The 10,734-nt window shown below is 37.8% G+C and overlaps 1 non-coding gene across 1 annotated transcript; it reads left to right on the top strand.

Annotated features, from left to right (window-relative positions):
- Positions 1-4,970: 4,970 nt before the first annotated feature.
- Positions 4,971-5,074, top strand: LOC112713626 (small nucleolar RNA R71). The gene has a single exon (XR_003158596.1). It is a non-coding gene; the product is annotated as a small nucleolar RNA R71 (small nucleolar RNA).
- Positions 5,075-10,734: the final 5,660 nt, after the last annotated feature.

Genomic DNA, 10,734 nt, shown 5'->3' on the forward strand with positions numbered 1-10,734 from the left:
CACCAAACTTAAATTGTTGCTTGTCCCCAAGCAACTGAAAATCAAATAGGATAAAAGAAGAGAATATACTATAAATTCCAGAATATCAATGAATATTAATTATAATTAGATGAGCGGGACTTGTAGCTTTTTGCTTCTGAACAGTTTTGGCATCTCACTTTTTCCTTTGAAGTTTAGAGTGATTGGCTTCTCTAGGAACTTAGAATTTCGGATAGTGTTATTGACTTTCCTAGTTAAGCATGTTGATTCTTGAACACAGCTATTTATGAGTCTTGGCCGTGGCCCTAAGCACTTTGTTTTCCAGTATTACCACCGGATACACAAATGCCACAGACACATGACTGGGTGAACCTTTTCAGATTGTGACTCAGCTTTGCTAGAGTCCCCAGTTAGTGGTGTCCAGAGCTCTTAAGCACACTCTTTTGCTTTGAATCACGACTTTAACCACTCAGTCTCAAGCTTTTCACTTGGACCTTCATGACACAAGCACATGGTTAGGGACAGCTTGATTTAGCCGCTTAGGCCTGGATTTAATTTCCTTGGGCCCTCCTATCCATTGATGCTCAAAGCCTTGGATCCTTTTTACCCTTGCCTTTTAGTTTTAAGGGCTATTGGCTTTTTCTATTGCTCCTTCTTTTTCTTTCTATTTTTTTTTTGCCACTTTTTTTTTTCGCAAGCTTCCTTTTTCACTGCTTTTTCTTGCTTCAAGAATCAATTTCATGATTTTTTTCAAATCATCAATAACATTTCTCTTTGTTCATCATTCTTTCAAGAGCCAACAATTTTAACACTCATAAACAACAATATCAAAAGACATATGCACTGTTCAATCATTCATTCAGAAAACAAAAAGTATTGTCACCACATCAATATAATTAAATTAAATTCAAGGATAAATTCGAAATTTATGTACTTCTTGTTCTTTTTGAATTAAAACATTTTTCATTTAAGAGAGGTGAAGGATTAATGAATTTTATTCATAGCTTTAAGGCATGGTTACATACTGATGATCATGAAATAAAGACACAAAACATAAATAAACACAATACTAAAAACCGAAAACAGAAAGAAATAAAGAACAAGGAATGAATCCACCTCTAGTGGCGTCTTCTTCTTGAAGGACCAACAATGTCCTTAAGCTCTTCTATGTTCCTTCCTTGCCTTTGTTGCTCCTCCCTCATTGCTCTTTGATCTTCTCTTATTTCTTGGAGAATGATGGAGTGCTCATGATGTTCCACCCTTAATTGTTCCACATTATGGCTCAAATCTTCTAAGGAGGTATTGAGTTGCTCCCAATAGTTGTTGGGAGGAAAGTGCATTCCTTGAGGTATCTCAGGAATTTGTTGATGATGAGCTTCCTCATGCACTTCTTGAGGGCCGTGAGGAGCTTCTCTTGCTTGCTCCATCCTTTTCTTGGTGATGGGCTTGTCTTCTTCAATGGAGACATCTCCTTCTATGATAACTCCAGCTGAGTAACATAGATGGCATATAAGGTGAGGGAAGGCTAGCCGTGCCATGGTTGAGGACTTGTTGGCTATTTTGTAGAGTTCATTGGAGATGACCTCATGAACTTCTACTTCCTCTCCAATCATGATGCTATGGATCATGATGGCCCGATCCACAGTAACTTCAGATCGGTTGTTTGTAGGAATGATGGATCTTTGGATGAACTCCAACCATCCTCTAGCTACAGGCTTGAGGTCCAGTCTTCTTAGTTGGACTGGCTTGCCTTTGGAGTCTATTCTCCATTGGGCTCCTTCCACACATATGTCCGTAAGGACTTGGTCCAACCTTTGATTAAAGTTGACCCTTCTAGTGTAGGGGCGTTCATCTCCTTGCATCATAGGCAAGTGAAACGCCAACCTCACATTTTCCGGACTAAAATCTAAGTATTTCCCCCGAACCATTGTGAGATAGTTCTTTGGATTCGGGTTCATACTTTGATCATGGTTCCTAGTGATCCATGCATTGGCATAGAACTCTTGAACCATTAATATTCCGACTTGTTGCATGGGGTTGGTTATGACTTCCCACCCTCTTCTTTGAATTTCATGTCGGATTTCCGGATACTCATTCTTTTTGAGCTTGAAAGGGACCTCGGGGATCACCTTCTTCTTTGCCACAACAACATAGAAGTGGTCTTGATGGCTCTTGGAGATGAATCTTTCCTTCTCCCATGACTCGGAGGTGGAAGCTTTTGTCTTCCCTTTCCCTTTTCTAGAGGATACTCCGGCTTTAGGTGCCATTGATGGTAATGGAAAAACAAAAAGCTTATGCTTTTACCACACCAAACTTAAAATTTTGCTCGCCCTCGAGCAAGAAAGAAAAGAAAAGTAGAAGAAGAAGAAGAGAATAGGAAAGAGAGGGAGAAGAGTTGGTTCGGCTATGTGGGAGAATGTGGGTTTGTGATGTGTGAAAATGAAGAAGAGTGGAAGGGTATTTATAGGGAGAGGGGAGGGTATAGGTTCGGCCAATTTGGGTGGGAATGGGTGGGAATGGGTGGGAAAATGAATTTGAATTTTATGAAGGTAGGTGGGGTTTATGGGGAAGAGTGGGTTGATGTGAATGGTGAATGGGGTAATTGGGAAGAGGAATTGAGGTGATTGGTGAAGGTTTTTGGGAAGTGTGATATGGGGAAGAGTGAAATGAGATTTGGATTAGGAGAGTGTGATTAGGATTAAAAGAAAAGGTAGGAATATGGTAGGTGGGGATCCTGTGGGGTCCACAGATCCTGAGGTGAAAAGAAATACCATTCCTTCACCATATAGGCATGTAAAATGCCTTCGTGCATCATCCTGGCGTTCAAACGCCCATTGGTGCACGTTCTGGGCGTTCAACGCCCATTGGTGCACGTTCTGGGCGTTCAACGCCCATGTAATGCATGTTTCTGGCGTTGAACGCCAGTTTCATGCTTGTTACTGGCGTTCAGCGCCAGTTTGTCCTCTCTGTGCACATTCCTGGCGTTTAACGCCAGGTTGTTGCTTGTTCCTGGCGTTCAGCGCCAGAATGGTGCTCTGTTCTGGCGTTGAACGCCAGCCAGATGTATCTTACTGGTGTTGAACGCCAGTCTGCGCTACCTCCAGGGTGAAAAATTTTTTCTTCTGTTTTTGACTCTGTTTTTAATTTTTTTGATTTTTTCGTGACTCCTCATGATCATGTACCTAATTAAACACAAAAATAACAAAGAAACAAAATAAAACAAAATTAGATAAAATTGGGTTGCCTCCCAACAAGCGCTTCTTTAATGTCAATAGCTTGACAGTGGCTCTCATGGAGCCACAAGGTGATCAGGTCAATGTTAGTGTGGTCCCAACACCAAACTTAGAGTTTGGATATGGGGTCTGAACACCAAACTTAGAGTTTGGTTGTGGCCTCACAACACCAAACTTAGAGTTTGACTGTGTGGGTTCTTCTTGACTCTGAACTGAGAGAAGCTCTTCATGCTTACTCTCTTTTGTCACAGAGGGATGGCCATGTGCCTTAAACACAAGGTAGTCCCCATTCAATTGAAGGACTAATTCTCCTCTGTTAACATCTATCACAGCTCCTGCTGTGGCTAGGAAAGGTCTTCCTAAGATGATGCATTCATCATCTTCCTTCCTAGTGTCTAGGATTATGAAATCAGCAGGGATGTAAAGGCCTTCAACCTTTACTAACACGTCCTCTACTGTCCCATAAGCTTGTCTCAATGATTTATCTGCCAATTGCAATGAGAACAAGGCAGGTTGTACCTCAATGATCCCCAGCTTCTCCATTACAGAGAGTGGCATCAGATTTATCCCTAATCCCAGATCACATAGAGCTTTTTCAAAGCTCATGGTGCCTATGGTACAAGGTATTAGGAACTTGCCAGGATCTTGTTTCTTTTGAGGTAGAGTTTTCTGAATCCAAGTATCTAGTTCACTAACGAGCAAGGGAGGTTCACTTTCCCAAGTCTCATTACCAAACAACTTGGCATTCAGCTTCATGATAGCTCCTAAGTATTGAGCAACTTGCTCTCCAGTCACATCTTCATCCTCTTCAGAGGAAGAATAGTCTTCAGAGCTCATGAATGGCAGAAGGAGATTTAATGGGATCTCTATGGTCTCTGTATGAGCCTCAGATTCCTCTGGATCCTTAATAGGAAACTCCTTCTTGCTTGAAGGACGTCCCAGGAAGTCTTCCTCACTAGGATTTTCGTCCTCCTCCTCCCTAGTGCATTCGGCCATTTTGATCAAATCAATGGCCTTGCACTCTCCTTTTGGATTGTCTTCTGTATTGCTTGGGAGAATACTGGGAGGAGTTTCAATGACTTTCTTACTCAGCTGGCCCACTTGTGCCTCCAAATTTCTAATGGAGGATCTTGTTTCATTCATGAAACTGAAAGTGGCCTTTGACAGATCAGAGACTATATTAGCTAAATTAGAAGTGTTTTGTTCAGAGTTCTCTGTCTGTTGCTGAGAAGATGATGGATATGGCTTACTATTGTTCAGCCTATTGCGTCCACCATTGTAAAGCCTTGCTGAGGCTTCTGTTGATCCTTCCAGGAGAAATTTGGATGATTTCTCCATGATGGATTATAGGTGTTTCCATATGGTTCACCCATGTAATTAACCTCTGCCATGGCAGGGTTCTCAGGATCATAAGCTTCTTCAGAAGCTGCCTCTCTAGTGCTGTTGGATGCATGTTACAATCCATTCAGATTTTGAGAGATAATGTTGACCTGTTGAGTCAACATTTTGTTCTGAGCCAATATGGCATTCAGAGCATCAATTTCAAGAACTCCTTTCTTCTGAGGTATCCCATTATTCACGGAATTCCTCTCAGAGGTGTACATGAACTGGTTGTTTGCAACCATGTCAATGAGTTCTTGAGCCTCTTCAGGCGTTTTCTTCAGGTGAATAGATCCACCTGCAGAATGGTCTAATGACATTTTCAAAAATTCAGAGAGACCATAATAGAATATATCTAATAGGGTCCATTCTGAAAACATGTCAGATGGACATCTTTTGGTCAGCTGCTTGTATCTTTCCCAAGCTTCATAGAGGGATTCACCATCTTTTTGTTTGAAGGTTTGAACATCTACTCTCAGCTTGCTCAGCTTTTGAGGAGGAAAGAATTTATCCAAGAAGGCAGTGACCAGCTTATCCCAGGAGTCCAGGCTATCCTTAGGTTGTGAATCCAACCATATTCTAGCTCTGTCTCTTACAGCAAAAGGGAAAAGCATGAGTCTGTAGACTTCAGGATTAACTCCATTCGTCTTTACAGTCTCACAGATCTGCAAGAACTCAGTTAAAAACTGATAAGGATCTTCAGATGGAAGTCCATAAAACTTGCAGTTTTGTTGCATTAATGCAACTAGTTGAGGCTTAAGCTCAAAGTTATTGGCTCCAATGGCAGGAATGGAGATGCTTCTTCCATCAAACTTGGATGTTGGCTTTGTGAAGTCACCAAGCATTCTCCTTGCATTATTATTATTATTATTTTCGGCTGCCATGTCCTTCTCTTGTTCAAAAATTTTTGAAAGGTTGTTTCTGGATTGTTGTAATTTAGCTTCTCTTAATTTTCTCTTCAGAGTCCTTTCAGGTTCTGGATCAACTTCAACAAGAGTGCCTTTTTCCCTGTTCCTGCTCATATGAAAAAGAAGAAAACAAGAAAAGAAAGAGGAATCCTCTATGTCACAGTATAGAGATTCCTTTATGTTAGTAGAAGAAGAAAGGGGTAGAAGAAAGAAGAAGGATGGATTCGGATTTTTGGATGAAGAGAGGTGAAGAGAAGTGTTAGTAATTAAATAATTAAATAGAATAAGAGAAGAGAAGAGAAATTTCGAAAATAATTTTTGAAAAAGGGGTTAGTATTTTCGAAAATTAAAGATGAAATATAATTAAAATTAAAATTTAAAACAAAAAGAATTTTTGAAAAAGAGAGGGAGAATTTTCGAAAATTAGAGAGAAAAAAGTAGTTAGGTGGTTTTGAAAAAGATAAGAAACAAACAAAAAGTTAGTTAGTTAATTGAAAAAGATTTGAAATCAAATTTTGAAAAAGATAAGAAGATAAGAAGTTAGATAAGATATTTTGAAATCAAATTTTGAAAAAGATAAGATAAAAGATAAAAAGATTTAATTTTAAATTGACTTAACTAACAAGAAACTACAAGATAAGATTCTAGAACTTAAAGATTGAACCTTTCTTAACAAGAAAGTAACAAACTTCAAATTTTTGAACCAATCACATTAATTGTTAGCTAATTTTCGAAAATTTGATATAAAGATAAGAAAAAGATTTTGAAAATATTTTGAAAAAGATTTTTTTTTTGAAATTTTCGAAATTATAAAAAAATGAAAAAGATATGATTTTTGAAAAAGATTTGAAAAGATAAGATTTTTTAAAATTGAAATTTTGACTTGACTTGTAAGAAGCAACTAATTTTAAAAATTTTTGACCAAGTCAACCCAAAATTTCAAAAATTTGGAGGAAAATAAGGAAAAGATATTTTTTTGATTTTTTTTTTGAATATTTTAATTATGAGAAAGAAAAACAACAAAAATACTTAATGCATGACATTTTTAGATCAAAACAATGAATGCATGCAAGAATGCTATGAATGTCAAGATGAACACCAAGAACACTTTGAAGATCATGATGAACATCAAGAACATTATTTTGAAAAATTTTTGATGCAAAGAAAACATGCAGGACACCAAACTTAGAAATCTTTAATGCATGGAAAATATGAATGCAAAAGTGCACAAGAAAAACAAGGAAAGACACAAAATAAGAAAACATCAAGATCAAACAAGAGGACTTATCAAGAACAACTTGAAGATCATGAAGAACACTATGAATGCATGGGATTTTCGAAAAAATGCAAGAAAAATTTTAAAAGCATGCAATTGACACCAAACTTAAAGATTAACACAAGACTCAAACAAGAAACACAAAATATTTTTGATTTTTATGATTTTATTAATTTTTTTGGATTTTTATTATTATTTTTTCGAAAACAAAGTTGGAAAAAAACGAAAAATAAAAGAAAAATTTTGAAAAAGATTTTTGAAAAGAAAATTACCTAATCTGAGCAACAAGATGAACCGTCAGTTGTCCATACTCGAACAATTCCCGGCAACGGCGCCAAAAACTTGGTGGACGAAATTGTGATAAAAGAATTTCAGGCACTGTTAGAGAAGCTCACAACTCCGTTCAACTAACCAGCAAGTGTACTGGGTCGTCCAAGTAATAAACCTTACGTGAGTAAGGGTCGATCCCACAGAGATTGTTGGTATGAAGCAAGCTATGGTCACCTTGTAAATCTCAGTTAGGCAGATTAAATTGGTTTATGGGTTTCGAAAATAGAAATAAGAAAATAAATTATAAAAGGGATAGAATACTTATGCAGACTCATTGGTGGGAATTTCAGATAAGCGAATGGAGATACTGCATGGCTCAAGGACGCCTGCTCTCCTACTGCTTCAACTCAATCCTTCTTACTCCTTTCCATGGCAAGCTGTGTATAGGGGTTCACCATCAGCGGTGGCTACTTTCAATCCTCTCGGGAAAATGATCCTATGCGGCTGTCACTCGCACGGCTAATCGTCTGGAGGCATCACCCATGGTTGATGGCTACATCCCATCCTCGCAGTGAAAACTACGCTCACGCACTCTGTCACAGCACGGCTAATCACTGGTTGGTTCCTGCGCCTACTGGAATAGAATCCCTTGATTCTTTTGTGTCTGTCACTAACGCCCAGCACTTGCAAGTTTGAAGCACGTCACAGTCATTCATTACCGGAATCCTACTCGGAATACCACAGACAAGGTTAGACTTTCCGGATTCCCAGGATCCTACTCGGAATACCACAGACAAGGTGAGACTTTCCGGATCCTCATAAATGCCGCCATCTATCTAGCTTATACCACGAAGATTCTGTTGGGGAATCTAAGAGATACGCATTCAAGCTCTGTTTCATGTAGAACGGAAGTGGTTGTCAATCACGTGCGTTCATAAGTGAGAATGATAATGATCGTCACTTTCATCATTACATTCATCATGTTCTTGGGTACGAATGAATATCTTGGAATAAGAATAAGAGAGATTTGAATAAAAGAAAATAGAATTGCATTAATACTTGAGGTACAGCAGAGCTCCACACCCTTAATCTATGGTGTGCAGAAACTCCACCGTTGAAAATACATAAGTAAAAGAGGTTCAGGCATGGCCGAATGGCCAGCCCTCTCCATGATCAAGTGACCGAATATTCAAGAGATTAAACTGTCAAAAGATATCTAATACAATAGATAAATGTTCTATTTATAATAAACTAGCTCCTAGGGTTTACATGAGTAAGTAATTGATGCATAAATCCACTTCCGGGGCCCACTTGGTGTATGCTTGGGCTGAGCTTGATTAATCCACGAGCTGAGGCTTCTTTTGGAGTTGAACTCCGAGTTATGACGTGTTTTGGGCGTTCAACTCCGGATCATGACGTTTTTCTGGCGTTTAACTCCAGACAGCAGCATGAACTTGGCGTTCAACGCCAAGTTACATCGTCATTCTTCGAATAAAGTATGGACTATTATATATTGCTGGAAAGCTCTGGATGTCTACTTTCCAACGCCGTTGAGAGCGCGCCAATTGGAGGTCTGTAGCTCCAGAAAATCTATTTCGAGTACAGGGAGGTCAGATTCCAACAGCATCAGCAGTCCTTTTGTCAGCCTTTTTCAGAGTTTTGCTCAAGTCCCTCAATTTCAGCCAGAAATTACCTGAAATCACAGAAAAACACACAAACTCATAGTAAAGTCCAGAAATGTGAATTTAACATAAAAAATAATGAAAACATTCCTAAAAGTAGCTCAAACTTACTAAAAACTACCTAAAAACAATGCCAAAAAGCGTATAAATTATCCGCTCATCATCTTCCCATTTTCATTTAGTTTTTGTAGTATGTTTTCATTTTTTTTTAGTCATTTCAATAATGGTGTTGGATTCTTACACTCAATTGTTGAGAAATTCTTGCATTATTTTGGTGCTTCTTGACTTGTTTGATATTGTTGGGTGATGAAACTTTTAAATCAATGCTTCATCTTGTATAACTCTTATGTCTTTGTGCATTGATATGACCTCATATTGTCTTTCATGACCCACTTCTTCTTATGTGAACTTGATGTGCCATATGCTCTTCATGCTTTGCTTTTACTCTTGCATCAAGTATTAGTTAATATGCCATTAGCTTATATTGTTTTCTCACTTACATGCGTAGCTAACATGTAGTGAGAACCTTACTCTTATTTGGCATTAGCCCCGCCTATGTTCTATTTGCTTCGATATCTTTGTTATAGGCTTAACTTTCTTTCTTTTTCTTCCCTTTTTGGTTGGCCACCAAGAAGGGGGATATGAATAGCTTTAAATGGGGCAACAAACAAGTCATCCGCACAACCTTTTGAAGGAGCTCATCAATTGTAGCAACCCGTCCACCTAGCTCTCCTTTGCGTGCACCGAGGATGGTGCAAACTTTTAAGTGTGGGGAGGTCGTCCGACCGTTCGGCGATTTTGGGTGACAAATTTCTAATCTCAACACTTTTGCATTTCATTTTAGGTTTTTAGGATTTTTGTTGCATTTTCTTATTTTTTTGCATATATATACACAATAAGCTTAGTCAAAATAATGAAATTTTTCAAGATTTCTATCTATAGGGCACCAATTGATTTGAGTGAAAACTTTTCATTAAACTTGCTTGAATTATATATATTGTGAAACATGGTTTTTGAGCTAAGAACACAAGCAAGTGAGTTTTGAGCCTAATGGTGTGGTTACATCTTATAACCACTTATTTTTCCTTCTTGTGTGCATTATTCTCTTTCTATGATTGTAATCTTTGCTTTGTTTGATTCTTTATTTCCATTATTTTATGTATTCATGCATTTATATGATTGAGGCCATCATTTCATTTAACTCACTTACCCAAATAGCCTTACCTTTTATAGTCCTTTGTTAGCCAATTTGAGCCTACGATTAACCCACTTGTTCTTTAATTTAGCACATTACAAGCCTTAAAGCGGAAAACAATAAAAGTCCTTAATTTGGATCTTTGATTAGCTTAGGCTAGTGTATGTGAGTATCATTCAAGTGTGGGAACCTTGGGACATTGGGTGAATAAAAAGGTAGTTTTGTATTTTTATTGAAAATATTGGGAATTGGGTACATGCTCATGTATTGATCAAATGTATAGACCTTATGCATTGATGCTCTTGTATATAGAAAGAAAAAAATGAGAAAAACAAAAGAAAACAAAAGAAAAAGAAAAATAATATGGAAAAGAAAAAGAAAAAAATAGAAAAAGAAAGAAAAAGAAGAAAAAGAAAGAAATAAAAAGGGGACAAAATGCCCCAAAGCAAAGTGTAGCTCAATAAAATCAATGCATGAGTGTTGTGAAATGAAAAGGGATACATGAGTATGTGAAAGAGTGAAAAATGGGTAGTTAGGTTAGAACTTAATTGTATAGGATGTCATAGGTTAGGTGGGAAGTTTAAGCTTATCAAAGATTCAAATTTCAAGCTCACTTAACCATATATGCATCATACCTTGACCCTAGCCCCATTACAACCAAAGAAAAGACCTCATGATACTTGTATGCATGCATGAAATATATGTTGATTGTTAGAAGAAAAACAAATCTTGGAGAACATGATTAGGGGAGAATTGAGAGAATCAACCCTAAACACTTGAGCGAATAGAGTGCAAATACATCCGGTGAGGG

This window comes from Arachis hypogaea, chromosome 9 (genome assembly GCF_003086295.3).
Source record: "Arachis hypogaea cultivar Tifrunner chromosome 9, arahy.Tifrunner.gnm2.J5K5, whole genome shotgun sequence".
NCBI lineage: Eukaryota > Viridiplantae > Streptophyta > Magnoliopsida > Fabales > Fabaceae > Arachis > Arachis hypogaea.